We start from the raw sequence: 12,536 nt of genomic DNA, 5'->3' as shown, positions 1-12,536 counted from the left end.
ACATATGATAGTTTATAAGATACTATATTTATATAAACACTATTCCAAATTCTTCCTCCGTAATTTGGCTTCTTTGGGTAAACTGAGGAAAAATTTGGAAGAGTATTTATATATGATACTATATTGATATGTATATAATACATATAAATAAATACATATAATACATGTTACATACTTATAAGATACTATATTTATATGTATATATGTATAGAATAGATATATGAATATATATATATAATACATATATCTATTATTACATCTATATAATAGATATATTTATATAATAGATATACACATATATCTTATATGTATATAAGATACTATATTTATATAAATACTCTGATATACTGTCTTATATATAAGTATATATACTTATTTATATATTTATATATAATATTATATATAAATACTATAATTTATATACTATCTTATATATATTTAAGATATATTTACATAATTACATAAATACTATAATTAATGTAAATACCATTCTAAATTCTTCCTCAGTAATTTAGCATCTTTTTTGAGTAAACTAGGAAGCTTGTGAGGGAATAACACATTTTCTTCTATCTGCTTTTGCCTCCTATGACCATGGGATAAACAAAGAGCAGTGATCAGTGAATATTTGCCAAATAGGTAAATCTGTGAGATTCATCTTTGTCTCCCCTAGTCCGGTCACAGAAATTCCAGTTATCTCAGTAATATCAATAAACACGTCAGTGTACACTAGGTCACACCTGTGGGTCCACCTTGCTGGCTTTTACAGGACTACAGGCAGAGAAAAGAAAAAAAAAGAAAAGAAAAGATTTGGGGAGTGAATATGTTCTTAGGAACTAAAGAGGAGATCAACAGTTTATTGTGGATTCTAAGGACTACCTTGGCAAAGAAGTTGTGAACTGAAGACCATGATTTTGAGACCTGAAAAACTTGGGGATTTTTGTAATATTCTTCTATAATGTCTTATTCCTTGAATATTTCCATTTGTTTTCATTTCCATCATGACTAAGAATCGTAAAGGCAAATGCCTGTGAGTTTTTCTTTGGAAGAACCCAGAAGAGGAACTCGAGAGATTCAATCAGGCTTGAGGGGAGGGACCCCCATAGATAGAGTGGGCTGTGGGATTAGTGGCAAGGGAAAGAGTAGACTGCAAGAGCTAGTTGGGGACAGAAGAGGGGCCCTGCCCTTCAATGGTCATTGGGCTTCACAAGGGTGGGGCTCATGACTAATTGTAAAATGTGAGGTTGTACCTTGTTTAAATAAAAATAGACCCACAAAATGAACGTGTGGAATAACAGTTCCCAACTGGATAATATACACCAGTGTGGAGAAGTTTAATCGTCATTGGGCTTCACAAGGGTGGGACTCATGACTAATAATGTGAGAATGTACCTTTGTTTAAATAAAACAGACCTGCAAAATGGACTTGTGGAATAGCAGTTCCATCTAGATAATGTACACTGGTGTAGAGAAGTTCAAATCTGCACGTTGAAGCAAGGGTACTATCATACTGAATTCTAGTCTTCTCATACAACAGGCATTGTCAAGATGCAAATTGGCTGTAAAACCATTAATTAATTAGTTAATGAGATATACAGTTTGCATTACATAGACCTCTATTGGTTATCATACACGTGGGAGTTAGTAACGTATAGTAAAAATAAAAATTACTGAGTTTCCTTTTTTAAACTCTTTTGATTTTTGATCTTTTAGTTTACTCAGGTATATGCTACATGCAAAACTGCAAGCTCGTGGTCAAGGGTGGTAATAGAGACTATGTGTCAATTGAAGGGCAAACAGAGCTGTGTTGAGTTTTGGTTTTCAAGCACTTTTTAACCAATTTATTATTTTTAGCTTGTTATTACATGAACAACTTTAGGTTATTTCAAACATCTTTATTTCCAAAAATTTTGGAGAAAATGTAGCTTTGTTATTTTCAGTTTGAAATTCTCTACTCAAATTCTTTCATTTCCAAGGAAGCAGTTGTTTTTCTAGCCTGAAACATTGCTGAAATTGTTTGTCAGATCTAGGAGCTTTGGGGGCAGAGATTACAGGACTTTCTAGATATAGAATCATATCTGAAAATGGAAATAGTTTGTCTTTTCTTCCTATTTGGATGCCATTTATTTCTTTCTCTTGCCTGATTGCTCTGCCTAGGACTTCCAGGACTATGAATAGGAGTGGTGAGAGTGGGCATCCTTTTCTTGTTTTGGTTCTCAAGGAGAATGCTACCAGCTTTTGCTCATTCAGTATGATGTGGGCTGTGGGTTTGTTACAGATGACTCTTATTATTTTGAGGTATGTTCCTTCAATACCTAGGTTTTTTTAAGAGTTTTTAACACGCGGGGATGTTGAATTTTGTCAAAAGCCTTTTCTGCATCTATTGAGATGATCATGTGGTTTTTAAAAAATTCTGTTTCTGTGATTAATCACGTTTATTAATTTCTGTATGTTGAACCAACCTTGCATCCCAGGGATAAAGCCTACTTGATCGTGGTGGATAAGCTTTTTGATGTGCTGCTGGATCCAACTTGCCAGTGTTTTGCTGATGTTTTTGCATCTACATTAATTAAAGATATTGGCCTAAAATTTTCTCTTTTTGTTGTGTCTCTGCCAGGTTTTGGTATTAGGATGATGTTTGCCTCATAGAATGAGTTAGGGAGGAGTCCCTCCTCCTCAATATTTTCAAACAGTTTCAGTAGGAATGGTACCAGCTCTTCTTTGTATATCTGGTAGAATTCAGCAGTTAATCTGTCTGGTCCTGGGCTTTTTCTTGTTGCTAGGCTTTTTATTACTGATTCAATTTTGGAATTTGTTATTGATCTGTTCAGGGATTCAATTTATTCCTGGTTCAATCTTGAGAGGTTGCATGTTTCCAGGAATTCATCCATTTCTTCTAGGTTTTCCAGTTTGTTTGCATAAAGATGTTTGTAGTAGTCTCTGACAATTTTCTGTATTTTTGTGGATTTGGTGGTAAAGTCCTCTGTCCTTTCTGTTTGTGTTTATGTGGCTCTTCTTTTTTCCCTCTATTATTCTAGTTAGCAGTCTATCTATCTTATTTATTCTTTCAAAGAACCAACACTTGGATTCGCTGATCTGTTGTATGTTTTTTTGCATCTCAGTTTCCTTCAGTTCAGCTCTGATTTTGGTTATTTCTTGCCTTCTGCCAGCTTTGGGGCTGATTTGCACTTGTTTCTCTAGTTTCTCTAGATGTGACGTTAGCTAGTTAATATGAAATCTTTCTACCTTTTTGATGTGGGCATTTAGGGCTATTAATTTCTCTCTCATACTGCTTTAGCTGTGTCCCAGAGATTCTGTTATGTTGTATCTTTGTTCTCAATAGTTTCAAAGAATTTCTTGATTTCTGCTTTAATTTTATTGTTTATCCAAAAGTAATTCAGGAGCAGGTTGTTGAATTTTCAGTCTAAGTTGAGAGCCAAATCAGTAATGCAATCTCATTCACAATAGCCACAAAACAATAAAATACCTAGGAATTCAGCTAAGCAGAAAGGTAAAAGATCTCTACAATTAGAGTTACAAAACTCTGCTAAAAAAATCAGAGATAACACAAATAAATTTTAAAAATTCCATGCTTATGGATAGGAAGAATAAATATTGTTTAAATGGCCATACTGGCCAAAGAAATTTACAGATTCAATGCTATTCCTATCAAACTCCCGACGACATTCTTCACAGAATTAGAAAAAAAAATTTAAACTTCACATGGAACCAAAAGAAAGCCTGAATAGCCAAGGCAATCTTAAGCAAAAAAGAGCAAAACTGGAGGCATCAGTTAACTGACTTCATACTATATTATAAGGCTACTGTAACAAAAACAGCATGATACTGGTACAAAAACAGATACATAGAGTAATGGAACAGGGTAGTGATAAGAAAGTGGAGGGGCCTTCCTCTCTTCCTTACCTCCCTTTCTTCTATCTTCCCTCCACGCTTACTGTATGTTCAGTGCCAGAGATACAAAATAAAGATTAATAGCATTTCATTCATTTATGTTCTCAAGGAGTTCACAGGAGGGAGAAAATAGCTAACAAAATATAACTAAAAAGTAACATAAGAAATTATATTTATGTGTTCAAATTGTGAAGTTACATATAGAGAGTTATGTGTGCATGGTGGCATTAGCTAGAGGGCTGGTTCCACTTGGATATGGTCTGTTAGAATGTATAGGAGTTTGTACTTCAACCAAGTGAGATAGACAAGAAACTTTCCAAGAATTCCAAGCAGAGAGGCCAGCTTTAGGAGAGGCAAGGGGACATGTAAAAGTGTCATGGTGTATTTAGGGGAATGATAAACTACTTGGTGAAGTTGAATTAAGACAGATAAAGGAAGAACCCCAAGGTAAGGATGAAAATGTAAACCTGTAGAGTATCTGCCTTCATATATGTGGCATGTGTTAGACAAATGTTAGTTATAAAATCAAATAAAGAGAAGAATTTTAAATGGAGGAATCAAATTATTAGATTTGCCTTTTAGCACATAGAAATTACTGAGTGTTTAATGGTATGGCCAGGAACACTGAACATCATGAAATACAATCTACCTTACATAGCCTTGAAAACAGTATATTTTGAAAGGTTCAGAGAAAAGAATGATCTTATAGCTTCAGTTGTGAAAAGAGAGAACTTGTTAAGAGACACCACAAGATGAAACTATTAACATATTGATTTTTCATATATTCAACAAGGTTTTATCAACTAACGACCTTGCCAGGGATTGCACTAAGTTCTAGGAATAGAGGTGTGAACAACACAATTGTGACTTCTGCACCTGTGGAGCTTTTAGTCCAGAACTTGCAGTCACAGCCCATTGATTGGCTGTGAAGTGAATTTAATGTTTTCTGTGCAAACAGCAGCAGCAAAAGGAGGAGGAGAAGGAGAAGGAGGAGGAGGAGAAGGAGGAGGAGGAAGAGGAGGAGATGGAGGAGGAGGAGGAAGAGGAGGAGGAGGAAGAGAAAGAGGAGGGAGAGAAGGAGGAGAAGTAGGAGGAGAAGGAGGAGGAGGAGGAAGAGAATGAGGAGGAGGAGGAGGAAGAGAATGAGAAGGAGGAGGAAGAGGAGGAGGAGAGGAAGAAAGACATAGCAAGGCACAGAATAGAGTAGAACAGAAAGCAATCGGGCACATTCACATAGTGGGAGGAAGAACTGCTTCATTAAACTACTCTTTCATGAAATCCGTCTATTAATACATGCACTGGGTCATGACTAAGATGTATGTCTTACTGGGGTCATGGTTAAAAGAGTTTGAAAAGCCACTGTTTTTAAGCACATGCCTTTGAGTCTTTGCTGAAATCCACTTAAGATACAATAATGCAAGTCTCCTAATTTCTCAGAAACTTCTCTGTTAATTTCATACTATCAGGTTCTCTCTCTTCTGCTCCTGTTCCCACCCTTCTCTTCCATTCTTTTGGCACTTACTTAATTTATTTCTTGTGGTTATTCACATTTGTAGGGATAGATCGATAATTATTTAATGAATAGACTTAGATTTACTGAGGACCTACATCATGTTAAGCTCTGATGATTTGAAGGTGTTTTAAAACAAATAAGATTCCCTACCAAAAATAGAGTTTATAATTTAGTAGAAGAGACAAACAATGAAAAAATTACAAAAATAACTATGTAATTACAAACTTTGATAAGGGATATCTGAGAGAAGTTCAGATTGCCAGAAGAGTATAAAAGTGGTGTGTGTGTATATGGACAGTGGTAGGATGTTTCTGAACAAGCTGGGGTGGGATAGCATGGGTCAGGAAAAGAGGTATTCATTTTCTAAGTCTGTTATAATAAATTACCACAAACCTGGTGGCTCACAACATCCAAAATGTATAGTCTCACAGTTCCAAAGGCTAGAAGTGAAAAATCAAGGTGTTGGCAGGGCCATGCTCCCTTCGAGGCTCCAGGGGAGATGCCTCTTCCTAAATCCTGGTAATTGCCAGCCAGCTTTGCTGTTTCTTGCCTTATAGCTGCATCACTTAGATCTCTGCTTCTGCTGTCACTTGGCATTTGTGCCTGTGTGTATCTTGTGCATTCTGTACTCTTTTTTTTTTATAAGGGCATCAATCATTCGATTTAGGGCATATTCTAATTTAGTATGGTCTTAATTAATTACATCTGCAAAGACCGTATTTCCAAATAAGATCTCATTCTGAGGTTTCAGATGGACATGAGTTTTGGGGGACATGATTCAACCCACTACAAGTGGCTCTCCTGAGCTAAGAGCTGGAGAGTGAAAAGGGAGATTAGGCAAAGAGAGGGGGAAGAGTGTGACTGGGAAGGTGTGTGGGAGAGGAAAGCAAGTGAGGTCAAAGCCTCAGGGATGGGGAGGTCGAATGTGGTATAACTGTGGGCCCCCTTATGGGGATCAGATAGTGCAGGGTCTGATCTGCTGTGTTAAGGGGTTGGGTCTTAGGATGAGAAGCAGTGGGAGGCCAATATCTTATTTGTACAGCTGGCCTTGACCATGAAAAATGCTTCGCCTCATGGATACTGAGGATTATTTCTGTATTCTTGACAAATATCTCCTGTTCTTTTAAGTCCTACCTCAACAGGCCTTCTGAGAAAATTCCTCCCTGAAATCCCCATTCTCTGGAGCACTCCATCATTGGGAGGTGGATAAAATTCATCACATCCCAAATTAAGAGATGAAAATGAATTTTGTTATCACTGTCTTGCTTCTTACTCTTCAGCCACCTGGATTGGGTGTCCCAGCATAGTACCCCTGCAGGACTCTGTTCCCTCCATCTCAAAACCTGTTACACTACAATGAAATGGACTGTTGACTTGTCTCTTTTTCTACATGTAAGTGTGAATGTCCCCAGGACAGATAGTTGCTAAGCCCTGATGCCTAGAACATTGTTTAGCAATAAATATTTGGTGAGAGAATGAAGGAAGGAAGGAATTGGAGAGGGCAAAATTTTCTCTGTCAAGGAGGCAAAGACTTTACTCCCCAAAGCAAGAAAATGGCAAAAGAAATCTTGTATGTGTTTCAATGTTGTCTCTGTAGACCATTTTCTCCTGTCTTCCAGAAAAACTGTGGCCAAAATGGTCTTTTGCCTCCATCCTGGGGCAATCTCTCAGGTTACACTGAATACACGCCATGAGTGTGACATGAGCACTAAGGGAGGAAGGGCACTTCTGATAGAGTCACTTATTCCACTTTGTGGGCCAATACATGCCCCATGCAGCTTGGGAGGTGAATAAAGTTCATCACTTCTATTAGGAGTTGAAAATGAATTGTGTTATCACTGTCTGGCTTCTTACTTTTCACCCACACACCTGCTTGGGAATTTTTAGCTTTAATTTTGTAAGATCCACACTTAGGATATATAAGCTGGACTCACTGTCCTGTTTGGATTTTACTGATATGCAGAATTACTGAATTTTCCTCCAGAAATCCTCCGACATCGCCTCCTCAGTACCCACCTTCCTTCCAGGCTAGATGAAAACAATGTTTCATTTCATCCACAGATGGAAAGAAATCAATTAGATGCCAATGTCAGTGTGATTCAGTGGGCACTAGGCAGAGGCTGGGGGATTGTTACTGGCTCTGTGGGTGGATAGGAAAGCAAAAGGCTGAGAAATAAGAATTACCAGGATGGAAGCTGTGAAAGTGTTTTTTAAGCTGATGGCACATAGCACACCAGAGCTATTAGCAGAGGGAGAGTCTGGCATCTTGTGAAGACACAAGTAAAAATATCCTTTTGGCATCCAGGAGTCCTACAGATCTGATTCTACCCTAACAATTCTGGCTTGGCCCCCAGGTCCCCTCTGAGGCTCCTAGCAATGGATGCCGGGAAGGTGACTGAAGTTCTGAGAGCCAACTCTTCGTGAAGCACTTCAGGCTTTTTTCATCTGCAGGCTCAGCTAACCCTCTCAACGGCTCTTTGAGAAAGGCCAGGTTATGTCACAGACAGATCAGGGCTCTTAGGGTCCAAGAGGTAAGTAGCTTGAACAAGGTCTTTTATTCATTCTACAAGTATGTGTTGATGTGTTGTCACCTTTCCAGTGCCAGGCTCTGCAATAGGCATGGGGACACAGAGGTTAAGAAGATAAGTAAAATGCATGCCCTCAAAAAGCTTCTGAAGATAGATAACTAGTAATTATACAAACAAAAATGTAATTTCAGAGAGTGATTGGTGCCATGGAAACAATAAATGGTGCGATGTGATTAAGAATGACTACAGGTCTATTTTAGATGCTGTGGTCAGAGAAAGACACATGGTAGAGGTGACATTTGAGCTGAGAATGCTTGATGAGAAGGGGCCAGGCATGAGGCTATCTGGGAAAGAGGCTTCAGGCATGGGAACTGTAAATGTTAATTGTCCTCGGTTGGGATAAGCTTGGTATGCTCTGGGGGTAGAAAGAAGGCCAGTGTTGGGGAAGCATCATGAGAAAGGGGTCACATAGGCCCCCAAGTTAGGGCTGGATCAGAGAAGCAGAAACACTGCAAATTATATAGGCAAGGCATTTATTCTGAGGGCTTGACCTTGCCCAAGTGTGAGAACTAGTTAAGCTGTCTATTCAAGGCTGTTGCTTCTATATCTGAATTCAGCAGAACAGGCAACTGGGAAGAAAGATGGACATGGAGTCAGGGATACCAATGACGTTCGTGACCAGCAGGAGAAGCTGACACCTTTTGCCATGAAGTTGCACACACTGGCCCCAAATCTGAAGTAACTAAAGAAGAAGATCCAATAGGAGTGAGAGTTGCTGCTGCGATGTCATCAGAGCGAGCTAGGAGGACAGTGGCAGCATATGTGTGAGTGGTAATAGCACCTGGATTCTTTATCAACCAACAGGAAGAAGAAAAAAAAAAGGTGCTATTTTTTTCCCTACCACCTTCCTAATCTCATTCAAAATGTCTCTTATGGTCAATGTATCCTGAAGCTATACAGGGAATTCTGGAAATTCTGAGAAGACTAGTTCCAGCTTAGCTAGGTCAACACAGTTCAAAGCCCACATACTCCTCTTTGACAACTTGGCACCCATTTATATGTCCTTTAGCCATTTTGAACTTCTCAACAAAAATAATGCAGACTATTTTTTCACCTAATGTAAAAGCAAATATCCTTTATATTTAACCAGAAAAAAATCTCGTAACTATTACAGTTTTTGTTTCTGTAACTTGTTGTATCCTCAGCTCTTATTTTTAACTTCCTTTTACTACATAAATTTTACATTCCCTTTGCGCTCTGCAAGCAGATTGGCTTCTTTTGGTTCTGTGCCTGGTGGGTTACCCTAAAGTTTATTCCTGAAAGGTCTGGGTCACTGGCAGTTCTACAGGTATTGGGTTGTGGTTTTTCATTTGACTTTAACCACAGGACATGAGAGTGCTCAGAGGCACTTCAGGGTATCATCTCCTTCTGGACGTACTCCTTCTTATCCCGACTGTGTAACAACAATCTAATTTCCTCTGAATAGTCAGGATCAATCACCTGGGTTGGTACAGTAAACCCTTTCTTTGCCTGTTGAGCACAGACATGAGAGACTTAAAGTGGCCGAATGGAAGTCTTGACTTCCAGTTTAATCAAATCATCACTGTGTCCCAATGGCAGAACCTATCCCTCCCTAAGACCTCTAGACCAAAGTTGCAAGGATGAAAAGCAAAAATATCACTAGTGGATTGCTAGGTACTATGAGGGAAGAAGCCACTCTCATTTCTATCTCTTGATTCTCAGATCTGTGATCCAGGCTATGGGAAACACACCATATGTTGGATAGTGATTGAGGGCATGCACTATAACATTTGGGGGGACATTACCCCAGCCTGTAAGATTTAACCAGGTTAGTGTCATAGCTGAGTCTTCTCACAAAATCTGTTCCAGTTGTTTATTGCTGAGTAATGAGTCATCCCAAAGCATGGTGGTTTATAGCAATAACAACCATTTAATTCTTATTATCTTTTGCAGGTCTGGGGGATGATTTGGCTAGATGGTTCTAGCTCAGGGTTTCTCATGTGGTTATAGTCAGCACAGAGAATGAAGCTATCTCAAAGGATCCCACAGTCCCATGTCTAGTGTTAATTTTGGCTGTTGACTGGGACTTCAGCTGAGACTGCCAGTCCAAAACATGTACTTATGGGCTCTCCTTGTGGCTTGGGCTTCCTCAGAGCATGGTGGCTGGGTCCAGGAATAAGTGTACCACGATATAGGAAGTGGACCAGTTTTTAAGGTCTGGACCTGGAAACTGGAACAGCAACACTTCCACTACATTCAATTGAGAAAGTCACAGAACATAGAAGAAAAGGGAGAAAACCTGGACTCATCTCTTATTGAGAGGAGCATCAAAAATTTTTGTGGCCATGTTTTACAACCGTTACCAGAAAGGTCCCAATCCAGACCCCAAGAGGAGGTTCTTGGATCTTGTTGGTGCAGGAAAGCATTCGGGGCGAGTCCATAAAGTGAAAGCAAGTTTATTAAGAAAGTAAAAGAATAAAAGTATGGCTACTCCATAGACAGAGTAGCAGCATGAACTGCTCGACTGAGTATACTTTTAGTCATTTCTTGTTTATGCTAAACAATGGGGTGGATATTCATGACTTTTTAAAGAAAGGGGTGGGCAATTCCTGGAACTGAGGGTTCCTCCCACTTTTAGACCATATAGTGTAACTTCAGGACATTGCCATGGCATTTGTAAACTGTCATGGTGCTGGTGAAAGTGTCTTTTAGCATGCCAATGCCTTGTAATTAGCATATAATGAGCAGTGAGGACAACCAGAAGTCACTTTCATCACCATCTTGGTTTTTATGGGTTTTGGCTGGCTTCTTTTCTGCCTCCTGTCTTATCAGCAGGATCTTCATGACTTGTATCTTGTGACACCAATCCTGCCAACCTCCTCTCTCATCCTGTGACTAAGAATGCCTCATCTCTTGGCAATGCAGCCCAACAGGTCTCAGCCTCATTTTACCCAGCCCCTATTCAAGATGGACTTACTCTGGTTCGAACGCCTCTAACACAGCTGACACAGATAGTAATGGACAGAGTCAGTTTTTAAATGCAGATCTGGAATTAGAATTCCAAAGGTTGAGCATTCTCTACTTCTTTATGCTGCCTGTGATTAAGAATCCTGGGTTTTAGTTCTAAATCAGCTACTGGCTAATTCTATGAGGTCGAAGAAGGAATTGTTTTCTTCACCAATGATCTGTGAAAGTGGTGGCATATATAAGGAATTAGGTTCCCCCAAATTCTAAGGTACTGTGCTTTCTCAGTGTCCTGGGTAAAGTCATATCATGCCTGATTTTTCTCATATTGAGGCCTCCTTGGAAGCCTTCTCACCCCTTTCCATAAATGAAATACCCAGATGAAATCCTACCTCCTCTAGTACGGTAGGTGGAGGTAGTATCTTATCACGCAGTTTAACATCACGTCCCATAATGTGGTATTTTATCTATTGATTAACTAATTTACTATTTCACTCTATTGCAAAGATTAGAAGTTTTTTTCCCTAACTTTCCTGATTGTTTTGGAAGGGAGCAGGGAAGAGCGGAAAGAATACTGGATCTGGCTCCCATTTTGCCTTTGCCAGAACTCACTTTTTGAGACTGGGCAAGTCATGCCATCTTCTCTAGGCCTCGACTGTTCCATCAACAAAATGGGGTAGGGAGGAAAGGGTTGGGTAAGGTGATGTCTAAGGCTGCTTTGACTGGTTTCTCAAAGGCATATATAGGATAGTTTAGGTGAATGGGGACATGACTGATCCTTTTACATCTTAGAACTTTGCACATAGAAAGAGTTTAATGTATTTGTCCTCTCAACATGGTAATTTCTTTTGTCTTATAGAATTTCCCATGTCTGTCTGGTATCCTCAGTGAGGTTATGGGCTCCTTAAGAAGGACACAAAAAACTGATACTCGTTGCATACTTGCTGAATTGACACTGAGAATTTAGAAATAGCTGAACATTCAATTCGGACTAAGATGAGGGGATCATAAGAAATATCACCCAAAACACACTGTGATTACTTTAGCTCGATGTGTAAGCCTCTCCTGGGTGCCTCCTCTGATCAAGCATCATTCCAGGCACTCTGTGCACCCTGTGATATCGAAGAAGTGGTCCTTGGCCTTCAGAACCTTCAGTGAAGTGTAGAAAATTTAAGTGGAACTGTGACAGATGTTAAACTATAAGTCAAGAATGACTTGAAATATAGACAATAGGGAAGATTAATTCTATATATGGAGGTAATCAAGAAGGTAGGATCAGATTAGTGATTTGAAGGGCAGCATTGATTCTAAGGGAAGAGGTGGGTAAAAGACATCCTAGGCCAGATAAAACAAGACAAAAAGAACACAGGTGGGAAGTACTGAGAATGCTTAAAGAAAGGAGAGAAGCACAGCCTACCTGATGTTTATGTACATGCAGTGGGAGAGGAGCACAGAAGGTAAGAAGAGTGACAATGGTATTTGAGGCCACTCCATGGATGCACAGGACACTCTTGGGAATATGAATCTTCATCATGCATGTGATGAGGAGCCATGGTTGATCTCATGGAAGTGTACTATGATCAGACCTACATTTGGGAAAT

General features: G+C 39.2%; 2 long non-coding RNA genes across 2 annotated transcripts in view; one reads left to right on the top strand and one right to left on the bottom strand.

Annotated features, from left to right (window-relative positions):
• LOC134809725 (uncharacterized) overlaps positions 1-12,536 on the bottom strand; it is a 527,418-nt gene that overhangs the window by 36,664 nt on the left and 478,218 nt on the right. The window lies entirely within an intron of this gene.
• On the top strand, positions 6,406-10,452 carry LOC134809726 (uncharacterized). Its single transcript, XR_010156151.1, has 2 exons — positions 6,406-7,953; positions 8,568-10,452. It is a non-coding gene; the product is annotated as an uncharacterized LOC134809726 (long non-coding RNA).

The sequence above is a fragment of the Pan troglodytes genome, chromosome 23 (genome assembly GCF_028858775.2).
Source record: "Pan troglodytes isolate AG18354 chromosome 23, NHGRI_mPanTro3-v2.0_pri, whole genome shotgun sequence".
In the NCBI taxonomy this organism is placed as follows: Eukaryota; Metazoa; Chordata; class Mammalia; order Primates; family Hominidae; genus Pan; species Pan troglodytes.
The sequence above is the reverse complement of the archived record's forward strand: the minus strand, read 5'-3'. Positions and strand labels throughout refer to the sequence as shown.